At 42.0% G+C, this 24,850-nt stretch overlaps 1 pseudogene across 1 annotated transcript in view; it reads right to left on the bottom strand.

The window, feature by feature from the left end:
* LOC309796992 (heat shock-related 70 kDa protein 2-like) overlaps positions 1-21,397 on the bottom strand; it is a 112,583-nt pseudogene extending 91,186 nt beyond the window's left edge. Inside the window, exon 1 of the transcript in view lies at positions 21,289-21,397. The product of the transcript in view is annotated as a heat shock-related 70 kDa protein 2-like (transcript). The remainder of the gene's footprint in view (positions 1-21,288) is intronic.
* Positions 21,398-24,850: the final 3,453 nt, after the last annotated feature.

Here is a 24,850-nt window from a genome sequence, read left to right on the forward strand (position 1 = left end):
GCGGAGGGGGAAAGCTTCGGAGCCACGGAGGAGAGCGCAGCAACAGGGGTGCAGAGGGCAAAGCGGAGAGATTACCAGCACTCACCAGCCTGAGAGGCTTGTCTACTCACCCGCCGGGACGGGCGGGGGCTGAGAGCTGAGGTTCTGAGCATCCAGAGCCTGTGCTCCGCAACGGGAGAGGCCACAACAGTGAGAGGCCCGCATACCGCAAATAAATAAAATAAATAAATAAATAAATAAATAAATAAATAAAACGGTGTGGGCCTCACTCCCAATCCACTGGATCATAATTCTGGAGAATGGGTCTTGGTATTCCTTTTACCTCTCTCCTCTGTTGGAGCCTGTTTTCTGGATATTGCATTTCCTATTTTCTTGTTTTACGCCCTTGTTTTAATGGAATACATCAGTCAGCAGGTTCCTGAGAAAGAGTGCAGGAGAAGAATTTAAAATATTTGAACCTGAGGTTATTCAAACCAAGAATAATCAATTCTTGGTTTGGTTAAATATATAATATTATGTAGGAAATTATTTCCCTTCAGAATTTTTAAAGCATAATTCTAATGCCTCTTTCTTTTTTTGTATGCAATTTAGTTTTTTTTCCCAATATTTTTCTCTTCCAAGGAATTTTCGTCTTTATCCATTAGTTAACTATTTCTCATGTTCTACATTCCTTACTGTCGATCTGAGCTTCTACCAGGCATCATTTCCACTGTCTGAAGAAATCATTTAGCATTTCTTTGAGTGCAGGTCTGCTGGTAACAGAGTCTTTCAGCTTTTGTTTATGCAAAAATGACTTTATTTCACTCTTTTGTGAAGGATACCATCATCTAATATAGAATTCTGGGTTGACTACTTTTCTTTTGGCTCTTTGAAGATGACATTCAATTGTCTTATGGTCTCAATTGTTGCTGAAGGGAAGTCAGCTCATTTGTATCTTTGTTCCTCTGTATTTAATGTCTTTTCCCCCCCACACTAACTAAAGATTTCTCTGTCTTTGGTATTTAGTAGTTTGGCTAGATAAAATTAGGGGTGCATGCATATGTGTGTGCCTGTGTGTTAATTTATCCTGTCCAGGATTCACTGAGCTTTTATATATAATCTTTAAATTGGCTACTTTGATCAAATTTGGGAAAATTTCAGGCATTAATTCTTCAAATGTTGTACAATTCATTCTCACTCTTCTTCTGGAACTCCAAATAGATGTTTATTGAATTTTCTTATTGTGGTACAAGACTGAAGCTCTATTCATTTTCTTTCAATCTCATACTTTCTTGGTTCTTCAGGTTAGATTGTTACTACTGATCCTTATTTAAATTCATTGAGTCTTTCTTCTTCATTTTTAAAAAAAATTTTTACTGGAGTATAGTTGATGAGTCTTTCTTCTGCCATCTCCAAACTGCTGTCAAACACATCCAGTGGATTTTACAATACAGTATTGTACTACAGTTTTAGTTTATCCATTTGATCCTTTTTATAGATTTCCATTTTCTTCTTCAGAGATCCCCTATTTAAGGCATTTTCCTTCAGTTATTCTGACATATTTTTCCTCTGAAACTTTGAAAATATTTAATATATCTACTTTAAAGACTTTGCTAAATCTACCATCTGGGCCATTTGGAGTTTGGTTTCTATTGATTGCTTTTTTTCATGAACATGGACTGCATTTTCCCATTTCTCTTCATATCTAGTATTATTTTAAATGAACTTTGAAGTGTAAAATTAGATTAGTTTTTACAAATATATGCATCCATGCAACCACCATTACAATCAAGATGTAGGACATTTTTATGTCCTACACCATAAAATGTACCTTTATGCTTCTTCCCAGTTAGTCTTCATTCATTCCCCTGTCCTCAGGCAACTACTAATCTATTAATACATTCTGTTTCTACAGAGTAGATTTCATTTTCCTAGAGTTTTACATAAATAAAGCTATACAGTATGTTCTCTTTATGTCTGGCTTGTTTTATTCAACGTAATGTTTTTGTGATTCATGCACATTGTTGTGTGTATCCGTAGTTCTTTGTTTTGTTTTGTTTTGTTTTCTGAGTAGGGTTCTATTATATGGATATACCACATTTTATTTATCCATTCACCTCCTGATGGAAATTTAAGTTATTTCCAGTTTTTGGTTATTATGACAAAAGTGTGCTATAAACATTTGTGTACATGTCAATGTACACAAGAGTTTTTATTCTTCTTGTGTAAATACCTAGAGGTAGGCTGGCTAAGTCATTTTGTAAGTGTATATTTAATTTTATAAGAATGCTTACCAAAGATGTTGAATGATTTGACATTCTTACCTGCAATGTATAAGAGGTCTAGCTTGGGATTGACTTCTTTTTAATATTAGCCAATTTAGATTGTTATGGAAGTGATGATGTGGTCTTTCTGGCCTGGCTGGACTGGAGCTCTAATGTCCCCTAGCACTATTGAACCTTTAGTATCTCTGTTCTGGTTTTAACCCCATTGAAGCTGCTCTTTGGTAAATTATGGATAGTCTTATTCTGCATATGTTAAACCCAAACCTCAGCAACTAACTCATGGGGGACCCCTAACAGACTTCTAGAGCCACTTCTCTGCTCAGGTTTCTCCTCTCTGTTGTCTACTACCCCTGGGTTCTGACCACTTCAGCTGCTATGCCTGGTGGATCTGGCCTCATCAGCTCAGGGTGACTGTCTTGGCCTCCAGCATGTTGCACTGTGGTCTGCAATGTATCCACAGGCACAGAGCTATAGTAATCATGGGCTCACCTCAGGAATTTTGCCTCCCTCAGAGATTGCAGTTTGTGTTGCCTGTTGTCAAAAGCCTGAAAGCAGTAGCCTCATATAATTTGTCCACTTTTATTACTGTTACAGTGAGAGAGCTACTCTCAGACTTTTTACCATCATAGCCAGAAGTAGCTCGAGAAGCCTTTCATTTTTCTCTTCATCCCGGGTATTAAAAATTTCATGATATCATGAGCTTCTTTTCATTCTTCATTGTGCTGGGCCCTTTCAATCTGGAAAATCATACTCTTTAGTTTTATGAATTTATTTACTTCAAAAATTCCCTCTATCTTTTCTTTATTATTTCTCTTTGGAACTCTCGTTATTCAGATGTTAGACATGCTAAAATGATCTTCTAGGTTTTTTTTCTTAAAAAAATCCTTTTCTATCTTATATTTCTTCTCTTTTTGTTTTAATTTCTGGGAAATTTCCTCAATTTTATATCCCACATTATGTATTGATTTTTAAAAAAATTATGCTCTCATATATTTAATTTCTAAGATTTATTTATTATTCTCTGAATATTCCCTTTTTACAGAAAACTTTTATTTTAGTTGGTATGGACAGTATATCTTTTCTTATCTCTGAATATATAAAGGGTATTTTTGCATTAAGTGAACGTTTTCTAGTGTAACATTTTAATTCCTTAAATGATTTTTTTTCACATGTTTACTATTTTCCTAGTGATTGCTCGGGTTTACTACATTCATTTTAACTTATAATCTACTTCAAATTTATGCTAACTTAATTCTAGTGAAAAATGTTAAAACTGTATAACTCTAATCTCTATAGAATTATAAAGGTCTATTCTATTCCCCACTTTTTGCACTATTATGATAGCTATTAATAGATCTATACATGTTACAAACCTAAGAATACATTATTTTAATTATTACTTTATAAAATTTTATGTAATATAAAAAAGCTTAGAGAAGAAAAGAGAAAAAGTATACTTATATTTATAGGTCATATTATTAACCTTATTTACCATTTCTGGTTTTCTCATTTTTTCCTATGGATCTGAGGTCTCATCTGGTCTCAATTCCTTACTCCAATACAACTTTGCACCTACTGCCTCCTTTGTGCTGTTGTTGTCAAATATATTACACTTATATATGTTATAGGACCAATAATACACTTATATACATATTATTTTATACAATTAAAAAATCACTTAACAGAAGAAGAGGAAATATGCATTTATGATGTCTTTTACAATTATACAATTACCTTCACCAGTGCTCTCTGATATTTTGTGTGATTCAAATTTCTGTCTGGTGTCACCTGCTTTCAAGCTTGAAGAAATTCCTTTAATATTTTTTGTAAGCTAGATCTGCTGGTAAAATCTTCCCTCAGTTTTTGTTTGTAAATGTTATTTCTCCCCCACATTTTTGAAAGGTCTTTTTTCCCCAATATAAGATACTTGGTTGAAAGTATCTCTTGGCCTCTGCTGTAACATGGGTCCTATGGAGTAGCAGCAAGCCACACAAGATTTTTTGTTCTCAGAGGGCCCCAGGCATCGGGAGCACGCCAGTTCTCATCAGTACTCGAGACAGGCGACACAGGCGCGTCAGAAACCAGTCCCTAAGGAAGGCCCCCAGAAAAGCTGCAATGTCGGATGCGTGCTCCACTCCTTCCCCCCTGAAGGAGAGGCTGCCAAGCTGTATCAGCTTCTGTCAGTGGCAGCACAGGTCCTTTGGAGCAGCAGCACACTGCCTTGCTCTTTTTTGTTCTCAGTGGCCGCCAGGCATCTAGAGGATGCCATACCCCATCAGCATGCTGAGACAGGAGACACAGAAGCCAGTCCATCAGGCAGCTCCCCTGAGAAGTCAGAATGTTGGACTATGGTCTAATCTTTTTTCCTCCCCGGAGAGAATCTGGGAGCTGGGAGTTCCCTCCCAATTGTGTGGCAAAGTCCAGAGGGAGGAACTATGAAGAGAGGGTGCCAGTAATTTTCCTACTGGCTCTAATGTGGCTGGTTTTACACTTACCTTGGGTGCAAGGGCCTCTTAAATGGTTTCTGGATTTCTCACAAAGGGAATTGGTCCATATATTGTTGTTAAATTCGTGTCTCCATGGGAAGACAGAGAGTCTCGGGCTTCCTATTCTGCCATCTTGCTGTTGTTGCACCAGGATCTCTCTGGCTTCTGTGTGGAAAATAGTTGAGGCCGGGAAGAAGCAGTTAGGTCAGTTAGGAGGCTATTTTCAGGTGTGATGTGATAGTGATTTGGACCAACATGGTAGCACTGGAGGGTGAGGTACGGTGGGACTCTAGAATTGTGAATAAGATATGACAATGATGACCCAATGATTTTGTTCTGAGCAACTAAATGGTTGGAACTGTTTTTATTTAAAATGGGGGGAGATTTCAAATGGAACAGACTGGGTAGGTGGGGAGGGGAAAGATCAAGAGCTTGTTGTGGAGATGTTAATTTAGAGTTGCCTAAATGCAGTCAATTGGAGATGTCAAGCAGGCAGTTAAATATGAGTCAGGAGTTCAGGAGAGAGGGACTACTTGGGTTTTTACTTAAACAAGAACAAAAACAAAACCAAAAAACTCCACCAGAATGAAAGCGTCATGATGGCATTTTTGTCTGTTTGTTCAATTCTGTTTTGTTCTCTTTCTAGAATAATCCCTGGCTCACATAATAACTATAAATATTTATTAAATAGTATTTCATAGTTTCTATAAGGCTAAATAGATGAAAGAAACATATGTTCAGTCGACCATTGGATGACCCATTGGCTGAATCAGAAGTTCATAATGACAAGTCTCTATCTTCAATTGTGTATTTGGCTTCCAGAGAGTAAAATAGATATTTCAGCCATGTATTTGAAAACGGGTGATTATATTGTCTTAGGTTCAATTTATTATGAGGTTATAAAGTCCACTGGGTAATTTTATTATCATTGAAACTTGGCTGTAAAAAAACCTCCAGAAATGTCACTCTGAATATGTTTATTTATTTATTTATTTTTACTCTATTTCCTTCTTTATTGCTTAGATATTTGACAGTGAATGTGGATTGTTATATGTAATTAAAATGAGCAATAATACATAAGAAGAAAGAAAGACCTCCAGAGTGTAACTGCCATAAAGAGTATTGACTGCACTGAGAGGCTGTGTCCATATTCCAATCAGTCTGTTCAGAGTGTTTGCATTCTCCTGGGAATGGCATTCAGTGGCAGCTAACAGCATAAGAAATTTGTTCTTATTATTGTCTTCATTCTTTTTTTTTTATTGGAGTATAATTGCTCCACAATGCTGTTAGTTTCTGCTGTACAATGAAGGGAATCAGCTATATGTATACATATATCCCCTTCCTCTTGGACCTCCCCCACCGCATCCCCACTCCCACCCATCTAGGTTGTCACAGAGCACCGAGCTGCACTTCCTGTGTGCACGTTCCCACTAGCTATCTATTTTACACATGGTAGTGTATATATGTCAATCCTAATCTTCCAGTTCTTCCCACCCTCCCCTTCCCGCTCTGTGTTCACATGTCTGTTCTCTACGTCTACATCTCTATTCTTGCCCTGCAAATAGTTTCATCTGTACCATTTTTCTAGATTCTACATATATGCGTTAATATATGATATTTGTTTTTCTCTTTCTGGCTTACTTCCCTCTGCATGACAGACACTAGGTCCATCCACATCTCTACAAATGACCCAATTCCGTTCCTTTTTATGGCTGAGTAATGTTCCATTGTATATATGTACCACATCTTCTTTATCCATTCGTCTGTCGTTGGACATTTAGGTTGTTTCCATGTCCTAGCTATTGTAAATAGTGCTGCAATGAACACTGGGGTACATGTGTCCTTTTGAATTATGGCTTCCTCAGGGTATATGCCCAGTAGTGGGATTGCTGGGTCATATGGTAGTTCTAGTTTTAGTTTTTTAAGGAATCTCCATACTGTTCTCCATAGTGGCTGTATCAATATACATTCCCACCAACAGGGCAAGCGGGTTCCCTTTTCTCCACATTCTCTCCAGTATTTATTGTTTGTAGATTTTTTGATGATGGCCATTCTGACAGGTGTGAGGTGATACCTCATTGTAGTTTTGATTTGCATTTCTCTAATGATTAGTGATGTTCAGCATCCTTTCATGTGTCTGTGGCAATCTGTATATCTTCTTTGGAGAAATGTCTATTTAGGTCTTCTGCTCATTTTTAGATTGGGTTGTTAGTTTTTTGATATTGAGCTGCATGAGATTTTGAATTTATATTCGTATGACAGATTGGTTTATAATATTTTTCTCTTTTTAGAATTTATCAAATTTTCCTGTTGAGGTTATGACTGCATTATCAAAAGGACAGCATCCTTAGTATAGTTATAAGGCATCGAAGTTTACCAGTTTTAAAAGGCTCCTGAAACATACAACTATTAGTAAGATACTTTTGAATGAGACTCTGCTCATTTAGAAACTATTCATTATATTATTCATAATTATTTTAAATAATTAGAGAGAAAGAGAGAGATACATTGGTATATATATATGCTTGTGAATGCATAGTGTATCAATTAATTTATTTCATGTATTAGCTAATTGGTTAGTATTAACCTAATTACTTAAATTAGTTAGTTAACAATTGAAGTTATTGAACCAATCCAGGGCTGGTCCGTCATATTGAAAACACTAAGATCAAAAGCTCTACTACAATCCTTCAACCTTCTTCATATCAAATCTGTAATAGAGGGTGTGCTAATCAGCATAATGAATTTTAGACATGAGTTTTCTTCAGTGAAATGAATAACATTCCAGATATATGAAATGCCTGGAAATATTTTATAGGCCTCACTGCCTTTGCATAAATAGGGTAAAATAAAAAAGTAGGCCCAGTAGTTTATGTTCTTTGCAGTGGCTCCATCAGCTGAAGACTCCATCCCATTTTCATGAGATTCTGTTGCCTGATGCCACTAGAAGTATAGTTGAACTCTATACTACTTTGTGCCACATCTGGTCTGAAGCTGGTTTGAATGAACCTCTCATGTAAAATGCTTGTGGAGTATCCAAAGGGACACAGAGCTGGGGTTTCATCCAGCTTACAGAACAGGCTGAATGACTGTTGGGGGAATTGGCTCCTAAAAATGTATATGGTAAAATGCAGATGAAATTTTGCTTGCATTGTAACATACTACTCTGTATTAAGGTTGGGGGGGAGGAGACCTATGACCCTTGCTTGGCAAAAGAACCTACTTGTAGTGAAAAATCAATTTGATTTAGGTCTATTTGCAACTCTCTGTTTTCCGCACTTCTCATGGCACTAACTCCTCATCTCCTGTGACAAGTTTGAAGAATTTAATTGTCTACTCTGCACTAGCCTGTGAACTCCTTAGGGGCAGGGAGAGTGTTTTATTTGTTCATTTTTATGCTGTCCTAGCCTTAGGCCCTGCCTTGCATATAATAAACATTCGGTGAATCCTGATTGGGCAAAGTGAACTTGTGAGACTATTAGCCAAGCTAAACTGAATTTGACCCTACACCTTGAATCTAAGAAAAGTAAATTCGTAACTGTGATTAAAGCTGTCTGTATAATCTGTTCAAGAAAAATAAGCACCTTTCTCTTTAAAAGGTCTTACCTTTTCATTTTTAACATCTTTGTCACATTAATGAAAAATAAAAACTCGCTTTTAAATAGTACCAATTTGCATCTAAATAATTAAAGAAGAACTCTAAGGAAAAAGTGACTTAAGATTCAATTGGTATTATGTGTATTGTAAAGTCTTATGAGATAATTTATTCCAAAGTGGTACATAATTCATAATTTTCAATGGTTTTAAAACTAATCTTCTCCTATACTTTCTATTAGCTTCACTGGACCCCATGTTATTTCTTTCTGAATGTTTAGAACATGAACAAGACATCTGTTGAATGTATCTCATATATTTTATCACACCATCCTATATATTGGGTTGGCCAAAAAGTTCGTTCGGTTTAATGTAAAACTAAAAGATACATTTTTCATTTTTACCAAAAACTTTATTGAACAATGTATTCACTAACCAAATGAACTCCGAACGAACTTTTTGGCCAACCCAATATATATTTTTAATTTGGATACAGATTTATTTTCTAGAAATCAAAACAAAAAGATAAATTTTCCACTACAAAGTCAAAACAGTCCTTCTAAACAGTGGATCTAAACAGATACAGGTATAACAGATAGCTGTAGCACTCTTTTTTTGGCAGTAGAAACCTCAAATTAAGAATACTAGATGAGCATATATTTATGGGAGGCTTTGTAATTTGCTTTTGCAAATGCACTTCAGACTAAAATTGTTACTTATATTGCTCCTTAGGAAAGCAAACAAACAATACTATACAACACCTTAGATAATTTTCTCTTTGAAATGTAAAATCAATATCTTCAAATTTTATATCCTATGCAGCTTATTTCAAGCAATATTTTCCTTCCTTCTAAAGAAAACATCTATAGGTAATGTTTTTCTGCATTTTTATTTTATAATGTGTACATGACAAACAAAATTTGACTGGTTTAACAAAGCCATAAACTGAATCTTATCCATAGGTTTTATCAAGTATGTTCTTGCCAACCCAGTGATGTAGAAGCACCTACACATGAAAAACTGGGTCCAGAGCCAGACTGAAGTTTCTATCCTATCCCAAACTGCCATGAGTTGGCTGTGAGAAAGGTCAGCTGGGTAATCCTATGTAATCTTTGCAGGATGCTTACTGAGAAGAGAAGAATAGTTCTGAAAGCTAAAATGATGTTTAAGTGGGAACTTTCAGTGGTATTTTCATACAGCCTAGGCAAAGCATAGTTCAAAAGACATAATAGAGTGATCAGAGAGAGTCCATAGCTATCCACAAAAGAATGAACTAAAGAAATGGAAATAGGATAAATTAGGCTGGAAATATTAAAAAAATTTTTTTCAAGCATTCATTAATTCATTCAAAAATTAGTGTTCACTTCCTCACAGCCATTAGGATGACTACTCTCAAAAAAAAGAAAAAAAAGAAAAGAAGAAGTGGTTGGTGAGGATGTGGAGACATTAGAACCCTTGTACACTGCTGATGGGGTGTAAAATGGTGTAGCCACTGTGGAAAACAGTATTGTGGTTCCTCAAAAAATGGAAAATATGATTACCAAATAATCTAGCAATCTACTTCTGGGTATACACCCAAAATAATTGAAAGGAGGGTCTTAAAAATCTATTTGTACACCCATGTTCATAGCAGCTATTATTCACAGTAGTTAAAAGGTAGAAGCCACCCAAGTGTCTATCCATGGATGAATGTATAAACAAAATGTGGTATATACATAAAATGGAATATTACTCAGCTTTAAAAAGGAAGGTATCTAAAATAGTCAAGAAAGCAGAAAGTAGAAGAGTGTTTTCCAGGGGCTGGGGGGCTGGTGGTGGTGGAGGGAGAAATGGGGTGTTGCTATTAAGTTTCAGTTATGCATGATGAATAAGTTCTAGAGGTGTACTATGCAACATCATGCCTAAAGTTAACAATACTGTATTGTACACTTAAAGACTTATTAAGATGGTAGATCTCATGTTAATTTTGTTTTTTAAAGGAAGGAAATTCTGACATGCTGCATGTGTCATGAACCTTTCTCTTGAACCTTGAGGACAATATGAAATAAGCCAGTCATAAGAAGAAACACTGGATGATTCCACTTATATAAGGTACCTAGAGTGGTCAAATCCATAGAGACATAAAGTAGAATGGTGGCTGTCAAGGGCTGAGTGAAGAGCAAATGGGGAGCTGTTTAATGAATAAGGAGTTTTAGTTTTGCAAGATGAAAAGAGTTCTGGAAATCTGTTGCAGGATAATGTGAATATATTAGTTAGCACTACTGAACTGTACACTTAAAAATAGTTAAGATAGCAAATTTTATGTTATGTGCATTTTACCACAATAAAAAATTAAAAATAATTTAGAAAATTATTGTTGAGTGTCCAATGTGAAAACGCATTAGATGTTGGGAATATTAAGATACAAAGATAATGATTCCTTCCCTCAAGATGTTTAGAGAGTAGACAGGGAAAGAAACATTAATATTTGTGTATGCACATGGAAAGTTCACAGGGGAAGGAACACCTAAATCTACATGGGCCAGTTACTGAGCTTCTGCATAAATAAGACTGGAGAATAACCAAGAAATACCATAATACTTGAGAATTTTTTCAATACTTGTTGTGTGAACATAAGTAAATTTCTTAGCCTCTCTGAGTCTCAATTTCCTCATCAGTAAACATAGGAATGACCAATGTCAGTGTGTAATTGTAAGGATTAAATGAAATAATATACGTAAAGTTCCTAGCACAGTTTCTGGCACACAGCAAGTATCACACAGTAAGTTGTATCTATTACTATTAGTACTGTTGTTGAAACTCTGCAGGACCCCGTGGGGCTCTCCCAAGTATAAAGGCCTTTCTGTGTCCCAATTTCCCGTTTGTAGGAAAAACGTTTTAGCTTCCTAGACCTTCTCTGAGTTCCAAAGGACAGATTCAAACAGTAATTAGAGGAGTGAAGGAATGCAGAAAGAAACAATAGTGTGGGGATGGGGCAGGGTTCTGGTTCCTCCTGGGGGGGACGTACGTAACAATCTGATTATGATCTCTGAGTTCTTCTACAGGAACTAGGGCCCACACCCAGTGGAGGATGGTAACTTCAGGCTGAGCCCAAGCACACGGACCCCAGACTGGTTGGAACCAGAAGGCTGATGATTGAGATTCCTGGAACATCACCCTGTTACCTCACCACCAACCAATCAGAGGAGGGTTACACACACTGCAGCCCACCTCCCAAATTTTGTCTATACAAACTTCTTCTCTGAAACCCATTGGGGAGTTTGGGTCTTTTGAGCACGAGCCACCTGTTCTCCTTGCTTGGCCTTTGCAATAAATCTTCATCTGCTCTAAACTCCAACTTTTAGGTTTGGCCTCATGGCGTGTCGGGCACACAAACTTGTGTTTGACAACATTGTTTCACTATTTTTACTATTGTTGCTTTATTCCAGCATCAACTTTTCCTCTTGTATTGTTAAATATTGCTGCTTTCAACTTGGCTTCTTCTTTGGTATCTACTCCTTTCTTACCCCACTCCTTCTAGCCAGTGCCTCATCATTTCTCACCTGGGCAATCACAATGGAATTCTCCCTTATTGTTATCTTCCAAACCATCCTTTAAATTGTAGCTAGAGTTGTTTGGGTATTTGGTTTCCAAAAGAGCAGTTCAGATCATGTGACCCTATTCTTTAAGAATCTTTAAAGATTCCTTTGCTCACAAAACAACATCCAAATCCTTTGACATGCTGTTCTGAGCTCTCCTAAGTTGACCTCCCCGCCCCCATCTTTTCAATTTTTTTCTGTCACTATAGCATGTGATGCTCTCCTTTATCCAGCCATAGTGGACTGCTCTCCATTCCCCAAATATGTAGTGCATTTTAACCATTTGCGCTTTTATACACAGCATTTCCTTTGGTTGAAATGCCATGCTTCACCTTTCAAATCTTTACTTCTTATCCTAGTTCAAATATCACCTCCTGCATTCATTGTTGAACAGCAACTTGTCAGTGTTTTTTATTGTCCTTAGTATTGACTTCTCCTTGCCCAAAAGAATATAATCTAAATTCCTGAACTTCGTATTCTGAATCACCCATGATCTGATTCCTTCCAAGTCTGCCTCTTACTGTTCCCTTACAAATATCACTGGCTCCAACAAGCTGCCAAGTCTCTCCATCCTCCTATTTAAAGCCATTTATGTATTCAAGGCCTACCATGAACCCTCAATGAGACTTCTCCTAAAATCCTGAACCCTGAGACCACCCCCAATGTGAAATTCTGTAATATTCTCTGCTGATATCCCTCACTACTCCTTGGACTCTGTGCTCTGTGTATTAGCATTTGACTTGTATTAAACTTCTAACTAAGTTGCTTCTCAAGAACAGAAAGAATCTTAAGTTTCTTTGTATTCCCAGCATCTTCCACTATCCCCTAGATAATAGGTGCTTGTTCAGAGGCTTGGTTTTAGAGAAGGAAGGGCTGAAACGGATCTTAGGATTCATCTAAACTTGTCTCCTGATTTTACAGAGGAAGAAGGAAATTGGAGCACAGAACAGGGTAAGGTGTTATCTATTTGGGGCTGTTTCTGATGCTATTTTTTTTTTTTTTTTTTGCAGTACTTGGGCCTCTCACTGTTGTGGCCTCTCCCGTTGCGGAGCACAGGCTCCGGACGCGCAGGCTCAGCGGTCATGGCTCACGGGCCTAGTCGCTCCGCGGCATGTGGGATCTTCCTGGACCGGGGCACGAACCCGCGTCCCCTGCATCGGCAGGCGGACTCTCAACTACTGCACCACCAAGGAAGCCCCTGATGCTATTTTAAATTTTATGAGATAGATTTTGGAATATTTGTTGAAAGTCTTTTTTTTTTTTTTTTTGGCCACACAGCTTGCGGGATCTTAGTTTCCTGACCAGGGACTGAACTCACAACCTTGGCAGTAAAGCATGGAGTCCTAACCACTGGACCGTCAGGGAATTCCCTGTTGAAAGTATTTTTTTCAAAATATTCCTTGCTTTGTTTGGAAGCCAATTTAGTTTTGGATCAAAAAGTTTATTATATACAACGTGATAACATTTATGCAGAAGTACAAAAGAATCTGTACTATTTTTTAAATTAAAAAAGCAATTTTAAAATAAATAAGCATGGACTTTAAAAAAGGGGGATAAAGGGCTACAGGTTGCACAACATCATGAATGTGAATAATGCCACTGAATTATATACTTTAAAATAGTTAAAATGTCAAATTTTATGTTATATATTTTTACCATAATTTAAGAAAAACGAATGTTGTAATATAACAAACCCACTGAATGGTACACTTTAAATGGGTGAATTGTATGATATGCGAATTATATCTCAATAAAGCTGGGTTTTTTTAAGGAAAAAGAGAGATTTTCAGACTTAGTATTACTGCTATTATTGAAAATAAATGAGAAATTCTGGTGTTATTCTATAGTTTTCAACCAGCTAGCTATATTTGCTACATTTTCCTCTGTAGAAAAAAAGTCTGTTTGGTGTTTATGCCATCAAGAGGATATACTCTTACACTTGACCTCCTGAATATTTTGATTTGAAGATACAGTGCTACCTATTGACCTATGACAATCTGGCTGGTCCACAATTATTATGTTCTTTAGGTAAGTATCTTAGCTTCCCACAGTAAGAGGGAGGTAAGGGCTATGCTTCCTCTACCCCATGATCTTGCTAAAAGTAAGACGTTACTGTGTTAAAATAAAACAAGGTAGATCAATTTTTGTCAAACCTATATTAATGAAAAAACAGATACAAAACCAGTTACACAATGAATCTTGGTAGCTCATGGGAATCTCACCCTCTGTCCTCAGGCAGTCCCAGGAGACCTCTGAGGCGGAAGCAGTGATATTCTGGTGGTTATACTAGCCAGTCTTCTTCTGGGGTCAGAGGTCAGAGTCCTCCTAAAACGCAACACACCAATCACACAGATGCAACACTCAGAAGTACTTTAGAGTGACTCATTTTAGCAATCAAATCTTGTTCACAATTTAGGTGATTTAGTGGTATGTGGCAGACTAGTTAAAAATAACTATATAGCTTGCCCTTGATCTTAAAGCTAAGAAGTAACACTGCTAATAATAGACTATCATTTAGTGAGTACCTACTATGGGTCAGGTACAATCTTGATCTGGATTTCCACTAAAGTAGGCGTGAGATGAGACTTTGGTAGCTTATTCCAGGAAGCAGAAGTACGGCAGTGAGTGGGGACAATGAGACAGGGAAAACAAAAAGAGAATAAAGGGGGCATTAGGAGGAACTGTGTAGCAAAGCAGTTCTCAAAACAGTAGGTCTCAGGGACCCTTGTACATTTAAAACTTTGAGAGCCCAAAAGGTTTTGTTTGTGTGGGTTATATCTATCCAGGTGGCACTGGAATTGAGTCTTGTAGGGTGAGTAGGGCTTGAAACGAAGGATCCTTAAAAGAGACATGCCTAGATGGGGCATAAAATGTATAAAGTCATGTCAGAGTACGATCTACTTAGGAGACATCAACAGGAACAAAAACAATGTTTGCAATTGTGCAAAAGATGAGAGAAACACTAAATGTGCACAAATGAGAAAATGGTTAAACAACAACAGTGCCCTCATGTTTTGTAATAATATGCAATGATTAAAAGCATTATGCTAGATCAGAAATTTTCAAACGTTTTTGCCTTAGGACCCCTTTGCATTTTTAATAATTATTAAAGGCCCTAAAGACTCTAAAGAGTTTTTGTTTAAGAGTTTTTTCAATTGCTGTTCTCTACATTAGAAATTAAACAGAAACAATTATAAAATAGTTATCTATTAATTCACTTAAATATAACATTACCCATTACCTGTTATCATATATAATTCACTTTACACAAAAAAGCCCTATATTTTTCAAAATGAAATATAACACAAAAAGTATCATTGTTTTACATTTTTACAAACCTCTTTAATATCTAATGTAATAGAGGACAACAGGATTCTCAAATCTGTGTTTCCATTTAATCTGTAATGATATGCTGTTTCGGTTGAAGTATATGAAGAATATTCAGCCTTACTTAAATAGCTAGTTGGAAAAGGAAGAATTTCTTAAAGATAATTGCAGTGCGAAATCTGAAACCATATCAAGGACCACTTTGCATGCTGAATGAATTTTCACATGGATGACTCTGTAATGTCTGCATGGCCATTTGAAAAGTACTACTTCACATTTCTTAATATCACCACCTATCTCATCAGAAAAGTCTTTCAGTATTGGGAAGCTATGAAACTCATGGTGGTCGATACAAAATTTCCAAAAGTCTAATTTTCATTTGAATTGTCAAATACTATCATTGGAAGAACTACCGTCATCTGTTTTCTTTGAAGTACAGGCTCATTTCATTTATTTTTGAAGATGTGTCTGCAAAATAACCAAGTCTGAATAATCACAGTTTTTTTCTCTCAGTCGTTCTTTCATGTAAAAAACAGTGTTCCATGAAATATAGTAGCTAGTTGAAGACAACAATCTGACTTCAGTATGTGCTTTCAGAAGTGCTTTATGTGTACTTCCCATTTTGTCACGCAGCATATTAAAAACACATTTGTTCAAGGGTGTGTAGGGGAGCAAGATTTGCCACCCCAAAATATGTCTCTTGGGCATGAGGATTAATTTAGGCTGATTATTTTTATGAAACAGAAGACTCAGGAAGTCTTTCTTTTTACCGCCCCCTGAGCTGCCTAAAGAATTTAGATAAAGGGTCTGTTCCAGAATAGAGCTATCTCCAGAGATATCTGCAAAGAATATGGGCTACGCGGTGGGGAAACAGGGCCTAGAGATCAGAGTCCACCCTGTGTCCCATTGTCTCTGCCTGGCCCAGCCAACATTTGCTTACCAAACATTTGCTTTTCCATCTCCCTGTCAATTGCCTTCCTCCCCTTTGAGGTCCCAGTACCTACCCTCAACATCCTCTACTGTCTTTAGGTGAAGATGATTTTTAAGGTGAAGGTTTCGGCCATTTTGGCAAGTTACTCAGTTCTCCTGCGTCTCTCCCATGTTTACATGTTATTAAATATTGTTTGATTTTTCTCCTGTTAATCTGTCTCATGTCAATTTAATTCTTAGACCAGCCAGACGAATCTAAAAGCGTAGAAGAACAGGTAGAGGATTAATTAAATTAATATCGTTACTGTTTAATCAAGAACTTTCCTAAGTGAAACGGGATGTTTTTTAACTGATAGTGCATAGCGGTGAAATATACAGTGACCACTTGTACAATTTGATGCCACTTCCTTGATTTGTGCTAAGGCACCAGCAGTTTACCCACTATTGACTTTAGACCATTAGTACAAATGTCAACACAGTACAAAAAAATAGTTTTTTTTTTACCTCACAGACCCTCTGAAAGTTTCATGGAGAACCCTATGTGTCTGTGGATCACACTTGGGGCACCACTGATGTATATATTTCAAAACTGTCCCTCCAAAATATGGGAAGATAAGAGTCTTGTTCTTCTTACTTCAACCCCATTTTTTTAAAAGCTGCCCTTGAGGTTGTTCATGTTCCTATATTTACAATCTTCCCTGACACATTAGTTTGGTGTACTGAGAACCAAGTCCTAAGACAAAATTAGATATGTAAAAGGATTATTTGGTGAGGGAGGAGGAGGTGAGGAGAGCCTTTAAACTATGATTCTGATCTGACACCTCTGGAAGGAGAGAGCGAAGGAGGCTTGAAAGAGGGTAGAAAGAGGCTTAGATTTCTACCAAGTACAAGGGTGATTTGGCCAGCTCCATGGAGGGACCTCAAACCAAAGTCTCCCACTGTACGAGCTCTGTGTCCCACCATAATGGGTCTGCCTTAGTACCTCCACCATGCTCAGCCATGGGTGAAGCCCATGGGCAGTAGGACTTTGGCAGGTGTGCAGTGGTAGGTCCAGAAGGGCAATGGCTGAAGCCATCAATCTATCATTCTCCCTGAAGCATAAGATCTGAGTGGCACATTTTCATAACACCAACCCCCCAACCAGTCCACCCTTTGCACCAAACAGATGCACTTCTCCAAGCAAGTTTTGGGAGCATTCTCCATGGTTTCTGTGGTTCTTTCTTCCTTAGGGGAAACTGAGAAGCAAGAGTGTAGAGAACAAACTATAATCACTGTCAGAGTAGTTGATTTTGGGGCTGCAACTGGTATTCATCTTCTCCCCCTTCTCTGCTATTCATTCTAGATTTCCCTCACCCTCAGCTATCATTGCGGTAGAAAAGTAAAGAGAGCCAGCAGCTGCAAAAAAATTCACAAGTGGATGAGGTGATATGGAGATATGGATCAGGGCATGTTATTTGCTATATCCATCATGTTAGGTGATATATATGAAAAATAATTTCCCTCTACCCTTCTAGGTTCTTGGCTGAGACACCCCCTGTAATAAAAGATAGGTTAACAGCAGAAAAACAAACAGAAGCTTAATAACATGTATCTCTCCTGTATACATGGGAGAGACCCAGGAAAACTGAGTAACTCCCTGAAAGGGCCCAAGTCACCACCTTAAATACTACCTCCAGTTAAAGACAAAAGAAGAAGTTGGGGGGTAGGGGAGCCAGTTATGGGAGGTTATCAGGCAAAACATAGTGAACAAGGGTAAGGTTGTTATGCAGATTTAGGTCACTGCCTTCTCCACTGATAAGAGTTTCTAGAATTTCAGAGTCACCCTTCTCTTCCTGGTATAGAGAGGGACACACCCTTACAAATGGAGATTTCCCTTATAAATGTAAATCTCTCTTACAAAAGGGTAACTTCTACTCAGTTTTTAGAGCTTTTCCTACGTCTGCTGTTTCTTAAAAATAATAAGCCTAAAATAATCCTTATGCCAAAAAGACGTATTTTGGAGTGGCAAATTCTGCTCCCCTTCAGTATACATATACATAAAAATTTCACGAGTGTGGTAGGTTAATGTCATTTTCATTTTACAAATAAGGATATTAAAGCTCAGTGAAATTAAATTTTCTTGTTCGAGTTTATACAGCTGGTAATTGGGGTAGCTAATATTTGCATCCATTTTTTTTTTTTTTAAATGCCTGAGCCACTTGAGTTTAGAAAAAGATCTTCTTTGGGCAACCTGCTACTTGCTTATTCTACATAGCACTCTGCGAGGTCTCTCCATGAAGATAAAATAAAAGAAGCAAGAGGTACTGGCACCAAGCAGTTAAAATCTCTGGAGGTGGTTCTTGCTCTTCTGGTATATTGTGAGGCATTTCTATACACTTTGATAATAGTAGAGCTGATATCTTCTGTTAGTTAATTCCATAGGCATGGTACCTTATTAAGCCGTAACCTTTCCTTTACAAAGAAATATGAAAACTTAACAGCTAAGGCCTCATTAATAACAGTTGTTAGCTGGCATTTGGTATATGCAAAATGATTTCTGCTGTTTCCTGAGAAGTAAATATAATCCTACAGCACTTAATTTTCTTCTGAGCCTATCATCAGGCCTCATCTACAGATCCTCAAGGATATTTAGCTCTTAACTACTTCCTTTGGTTTTCTTTTCAGTACCTTTATTTTATAAAAGAATGATTGCTTCCTTTAAAAATTTGCTCCTCAAAAGTAGCAGCACTCTCCTAACTACTGGGGAAAAATACAGCTGAATCATTCTTAACAAGTGGTTGAGAATATCACCTAGTCCAGTCCCCCTCCCCGTTTTTTTACAAATCAGGAAATCCAGACCAAGCAAGAAAAATATGAGATATTTTCAAAGTAATAAAGCAATCTAATGACAGAGTTGATAGTAAATGGGTTTACCCTCAAAGAACTTTCAGGTAGACAAGAAAAACATATAATTTGGGACACAAAAAGTAGTGTTATCTGGCAAGGCAAGAACTAAAGGAGAAAGTTGGCAGTCACAGACAATGACAGCATTTGTAGAGTCAGTGTACATTTCCCTCTAATTTGATTTGACTTTAACAAGTCAAAAAATTCTAAGTAATCTTATCTCTTGGGAGTACAGATATCTCTAGGAGACCCTGATCTCAATTCCTTTGGATATATACCCAGAAGTGGGATTGCTGGATTATATGGTAGCTCTATTTTTTGAGGAACTTCCACACTGTTTCCCATAGCGGCTGCACCAATTCCTGCACTTCCATCTTTCATCTGGGGCTGGAGCTGTGGGTCATGAGGTAGGGAACTACAGAGTTGGAAAACAGAGAGTGAAAAATGTTATTTGTACAAGATGTATAAAAAATGTTCATTATTTCAATTCTTCTTAGGGTCTGCTAACTCATCTCCTATATGTTAGACCCAAGCTTGTGCAAGTCAGTAATGATATTTGGAATTCAATATGGTCATATCCATCGAAATAGGTGAGGTTATGCTGCACTAACAAACAACCCTCAAATTCCAGTGACTTAAAATAAGTTTATTTCTTACTCAGATAATACATCCATCACTGTTCCACAGGGGGGCTCTGTTATTACAATTACTCATTCTGCCAAGTTGTCAAGAACAGCCATTATCTTGTAACATTGCTTGTCACTGTGCCAGAGGGAAGAAAGGACTCTGTAAAGGTATTGAATTATTAACTGAATGATCCACTGAGGAACTGACACAGTCACCTTTCTTCACACTCATCAGACAGAACTAGTCATGCAGCCTACACAATCACAATTCTACCACGTGCTTAGAAGAAAAACTCAACATATATGGCAAACAGAATTAATGGCTATCATAATAGCACAGAAAGGTTTCTTTTGTTCCCTTGGCTAATAACTCTCAAGAATATATTAAAGCATAATCATCCTAGGTTCTTAGTGTTATATATGTGACTCTTATGATCACCTAACTTCACTCAAGATGGGAATATCCTCTGAATTATCCTGGCAGTAAGTCTGTCTTCTGCCTGGGCTCTTTCAATGGTAGTGACATTGCTACCTAACTAGGCAGTATATCCTATATTGACACACCTAACATTGATATTCAGGAATATTCATGCTGGGGGACCTTCAAGACGATGGAAGAGTAAGATGTGGAGATCACCTTCCTCCCCACAAATACATCAGAAACACATCTACATGTGGAACAACTCCTACAGAACACCTACTGAACGCTGGCAGAAGACCTCAGACCTCCCAAAAGGCAAGAAACTCCCCACGTACCTGGGTAGGGAAAAAAAAAAAAAGAATAAGCACAGACAAAAGAATAGGGACGGGACCTGCACCTCTGGGAGGGAGCCGTGAGGGAGGAAAGGTTTCCACACACTAGAAGCCCCTTCGCGGGCGGAGACTGCAGGTGGCGGAGGGGGGCAGCTTCGGAGCCACGGAGGAGAGCGCAGCAACAGGGGTGCGGAGGGCAAAGCGGGGAGATTCCCGCACAGAGGATCGGTGCCGACCGGCACTCACCAGCCCGGAGGCTTGTCTGCTCGCCCGCCGGGGCGGGCGGGGCTGGGAGCTGAGGCTCGGGCTTCAGTCGGAACGCAGGGAGAGGACTGGGGTTGGCGGCGTGAACACAGCCTGAAGGGGGCTAGTGCGCCACGGCTGGCCGGGAAGGAGTGCGGGAAAAGGTCGGGAGCTGCCGAAGAGACAAGAGACTTTTTCTTGCCTCTTTGTTTCCTGGTGCGCGAGGAGAGGGGGATTAAGAGCGCCGCCTAAACAAGCTCCAGAGACGGGCGCAAGCCGCGGCTATCAGTGCATACACCAGAGACGGGCATGAAATGCTTCTGTAGCCACCAAGAAGCCTGTGTGAAAGCACAGGTCACTATCCACACCTCCCCTCCCGGGAGCCTGTGCAGCCCGCCACTGCCAGGGTCCCGGGATCCAGGGACAACTTCCCCGGGAGAATGAACGGCGCGCCTCAGGCTTGTGCAACGTTATGCCGGCCTCTGCCGCCGCAGGCTCGCCCCGCATTTTGTACCCCTCCCTCCCTCCCGGCCTGAGTGAGCCAGAGCCCCCAAATCAGATGCTCCTTTAAACCCGTCCTGAGCGATGCCCTCGGGCGACCTACACGCAGAGGCGGAAACGGCACAAGGATAGCTGGGGACAATATTGAGGACCTGGGGCAGGAAATGGCAAGGGACCACAAAAGGGCCGGGCCTACCGCCCACCAACGCCATGTCTCATATCGCTGGACACATCCAGAGTCCCCCGCTGAAACGCCTCGTGCTCCCTGTTTGTGTTCCCGTCCCTGGGCTCCTGTGTGTGCACGTGTCTGTGTGTCGGGCGCACTCCAGACCCAGAGATGAAGGCGCGGGGGGGGGGAGCCTCAGAGGGTGGCCAGAGAGCACCAGCATCAGGAGGCGTCTACAGGTGTGGGAGACGGGTGGAGGTGTCTGCCTACGCGGTTCGGGTGCCCAGGGGAGAAACGAGGAAAGGATGGCCAGTGAAGGTTCCAGAGAGCGGGGCCCCACGTGCCGGGAATGACGCCCAGACAGACATAAACACGCTCACAAGTGCTCCTGTCTCGGTGTGTGTGTATAGGTACGGGGGTTCGTGGAGTATTCACGAGTGAATCAAGTGGTGCAAGGCTTCTTAGCCCGTGCCTGCGGACCTCCCTGTCTGTGGGCGAGATGGCGGGCCTGTGGAAGTGGAGGACGTGGGGAGGGCAGGACGACGTGGGATTCCGGAGAGGCCCAGGGCCTTCCTCACAGGGCAGGGACTGGAAGGAGGAGGAGGCAAAGAAAGAGAGCCTGCAGAACTGGAGACTTGCTCCGCAGGCAGGTCAAGGAGACAGGGAAGGGCCCTGGCCTGCAGGGGCCTAATGGCCTGGTGCCGCTTAGGGTCCGTGCCTGAGCCAGCAGCCTCCATCCAGGACGTCTGGCGCCCACTGGCACGACGCGAGGCAGGTGACTCCTTAAGCTCAGGCTGACCGTCGAGCACACGGGGCGGGAGCGTGGGATCCTGGCGGGCACTGGCAGCCCACCCCGCGGGGCAGCGTTCCAAGGACGTGTGAGGCAGACGCCGGTGTGACGTGTAGGTGTGTGCCCCGGTGGCGGCGCGGGTGAGTGTGTGCGTGCGAGTGAGCCAGCGAGCGAGCAGGCAAGGAAGGGGGCCGGGCTGTTTGCATGCAGGGACCCTGGGACAGTGACAGAGAGTGATGCCTGCGGGCGCAGCAGACGGCTCGCTGGCTTCCAGGCTCTGCTGACTGGGCAAGAGAGGAACCGCCAGAGAGAAGCCCCGTTCCCTCGTGAGCGAAAGGCCGCCCATGAATCCCTTCCTTTTCTTGGGGTCTCATCCTTGCATGCAACAGGCAGAGGGGCACAGGTGAGGGCTGAGGGGAAGGGGCTGAAGGGCACCCACCTGCCTTCCCAAACCGCAGGTGGGCCGCCTGCCTTGCTTCCCGCCCCGGCGGTCCGAGGGGCAGCGCAGAACTGTTACTCAGTCTCTGCTACACAGAGGCTAAAAACCTCTACCCGAGCCTGCCCTAGGGAGCGGAGCGGGCGGGACGCTTAGCGGAACTAGTGCCCAAGAGGAGCACGCTTCTCTTCAGCAAACAGTCCGGTGAGCAGTTCTCGTGCTCTGGGAGCCTCTGTCCGCACATCCCTTCGGCAGGCCTGGACCCCGCTACGTGGCAGGCTCCCCTCAGCTTACTGTGCGCCAGGCCTCGGGAAAGAGAAAGCCCTGGAGCAGACAGATCTCGGGCCGGGAGGCCCAGGGATCCGTTTCGGGGTGGGGCATGGGGGGTGGCCCGGGGAAGCTGAGGGGAAGGGTTGGCGGGCACTGGGAGTGCTCCTTCCTGAGCGGACAGCTGCTTTCCAGGCACACCTCTGGCCCAATGCACAAGGTCCGGGACCGACTCTGCGGCGGCTGGGCTTCGGAGAGTGGAGCGTGGGCCCCCGTGCTCCCTCCCCGTTGCCTGCACTTTGGTTCCGAGGGGAGCACCTCTGTCCCTGAGGTACCACGCTGAGCTTCCTTTGCCTGTTTGGACTCCTGAGAACACGTGGGTGCCCACTGCCCCCGCAGCTGTTTCAAGGCCGAGGAGGGTTGCAGCACCAGGGCAGCTTCAGGAATCCTCGTCCTCGCCTCCCAGCTGCACTGGCTGCGACCTGCCGTGCATCAGCCTTGGGGATCTGAAGCCCTGAGGGCCATGGTGTACACTTCCAGGGTGGCACACAGCCGTGGCCTAGAGAGAAAGTCCTGCCCCGCTCCGGCTGCTGTCCCCGCAGGCAGAGAGACAGACAGACAGACTCACAGACAGACAGGAACTCTGTCCCTCCTCAGCTCCCTGATCCTTAAGCTGGAAGGAAGCCTCTCTCGTGGCTCCCACACTCCGGTGCCTAGGGTTCCCTACCGTGGAGGCAAAGGGAAACTACGTGCAGCGGCCCTGCGGCTGAATGAGGGACACAGGGCAGCGGGGGGCCTCCGACCCTCAGCTGGGCCCAAGTCCCTGGAGCCCTCTTGCCCTGGTCGGCGCTGCTGGGAGGGGCCTGGCAAGGATGAAAAGGCTAGAGGGAAGGTTGGACAGCGTCCTCGCACAGCTTGACCTGGGCCACCCACGCGTAAGGCGCCATGGCTGGGTTCAGGCGTGGCCCGCCTGCCCGGGCATGATGTGGCGGAAATGGTCAGGCCATCCTCCGGTGGGGAAGGAAGGCTTACACTGCCCGCTGTGGCCCCGGGTGCCCGCCGCCGGGGCCTCGTGGTCCACCCCAGTGGATGAGCCTCACTGAGATACACCCTGGGGTACAAAGCTTCGGCTTTGAGGGTGGAAACCTGTCAGCCCCGCTGAGGCGCAGCATGTGGGGCTTCCCCTGTAGGTGTTGTTCCAGGTGGAGGGCCCACGTCCTCCATGCTGTCCCTCACCCGCATCGTCCCTTGGCATATTGGGGCATCGGGGCCCTGAGACGCATGACTTCTTGTCCAGCGGGGATCTCCCTCATCCCCTCAGGAGGGAGCACGCAGGCTCAGTCTCTGCGAAGACAGTTTATGTGTTGAAGTTGGCCAGGGTCTTGGTGTCCTTGTCCCTTGCGAGGCAGCTTCTAAGCTCAGTCCTGCCCGTGTTGGGGGCTCTGCCCTTTCCGCGCGTGAGCTCGTGTCTCTTTCTCTGACTGCGGCTGGGAGCCCCTCTGTGCGATATGCCGCCTCACTGCCTGTCTAAAGCGATCACATCCTCCGGTCCCTATGCCCTTCTCTCCTGGCACGTCTCTGCCCGGTGCCGCTGGGGGCACATTCTCTCTCTGTGTATCACACAGAACCTGAAGCAGGTCTTCCCCAGGTGACCCTGACAGGGCCCCTGGCCTGTCAGTCAGGCTCTTTGGTGTCACCTGGCCAACCCGTTACCAGGGCGTCTGCGGACCGTGCGGTGTGTAAGCTGCTGGGGACAGCTGAGCGGTAGGCTCGGCCAACACAGAGCTACCGAGAGGAACGGAAAGGTAGCCTTGTCCTTGAGGAAGTCAGTGAGGCCCCGAGTGGTCAGAGGGCCTCCCGGCGACTGAAGAGGGTGCTGCTTTCTGCACCAGGGATGGGTTGACGGTGGCCCCCGGGGCAGGCATGATTCCCACGGTGGCCATCAGGGTGGGGGCTCTGTGCGTGTTTAGTAGTAAACAGTAGGGCAGATGGGAAGAGAGCCCACC

The sequence above is a fragment of the Mesoplodon mirus genome (genome assembly GCF_964341445.2).
Source record: "Mesoplodon mirus genome assembly, chromosome: X".
Taxonomy (NCBI): Eukaryota; Metazoa; Chordata; class Mammalia; order Artiodactyla; family Ziphiidae; genus Mesoplodon; species Mesoplodon mirus.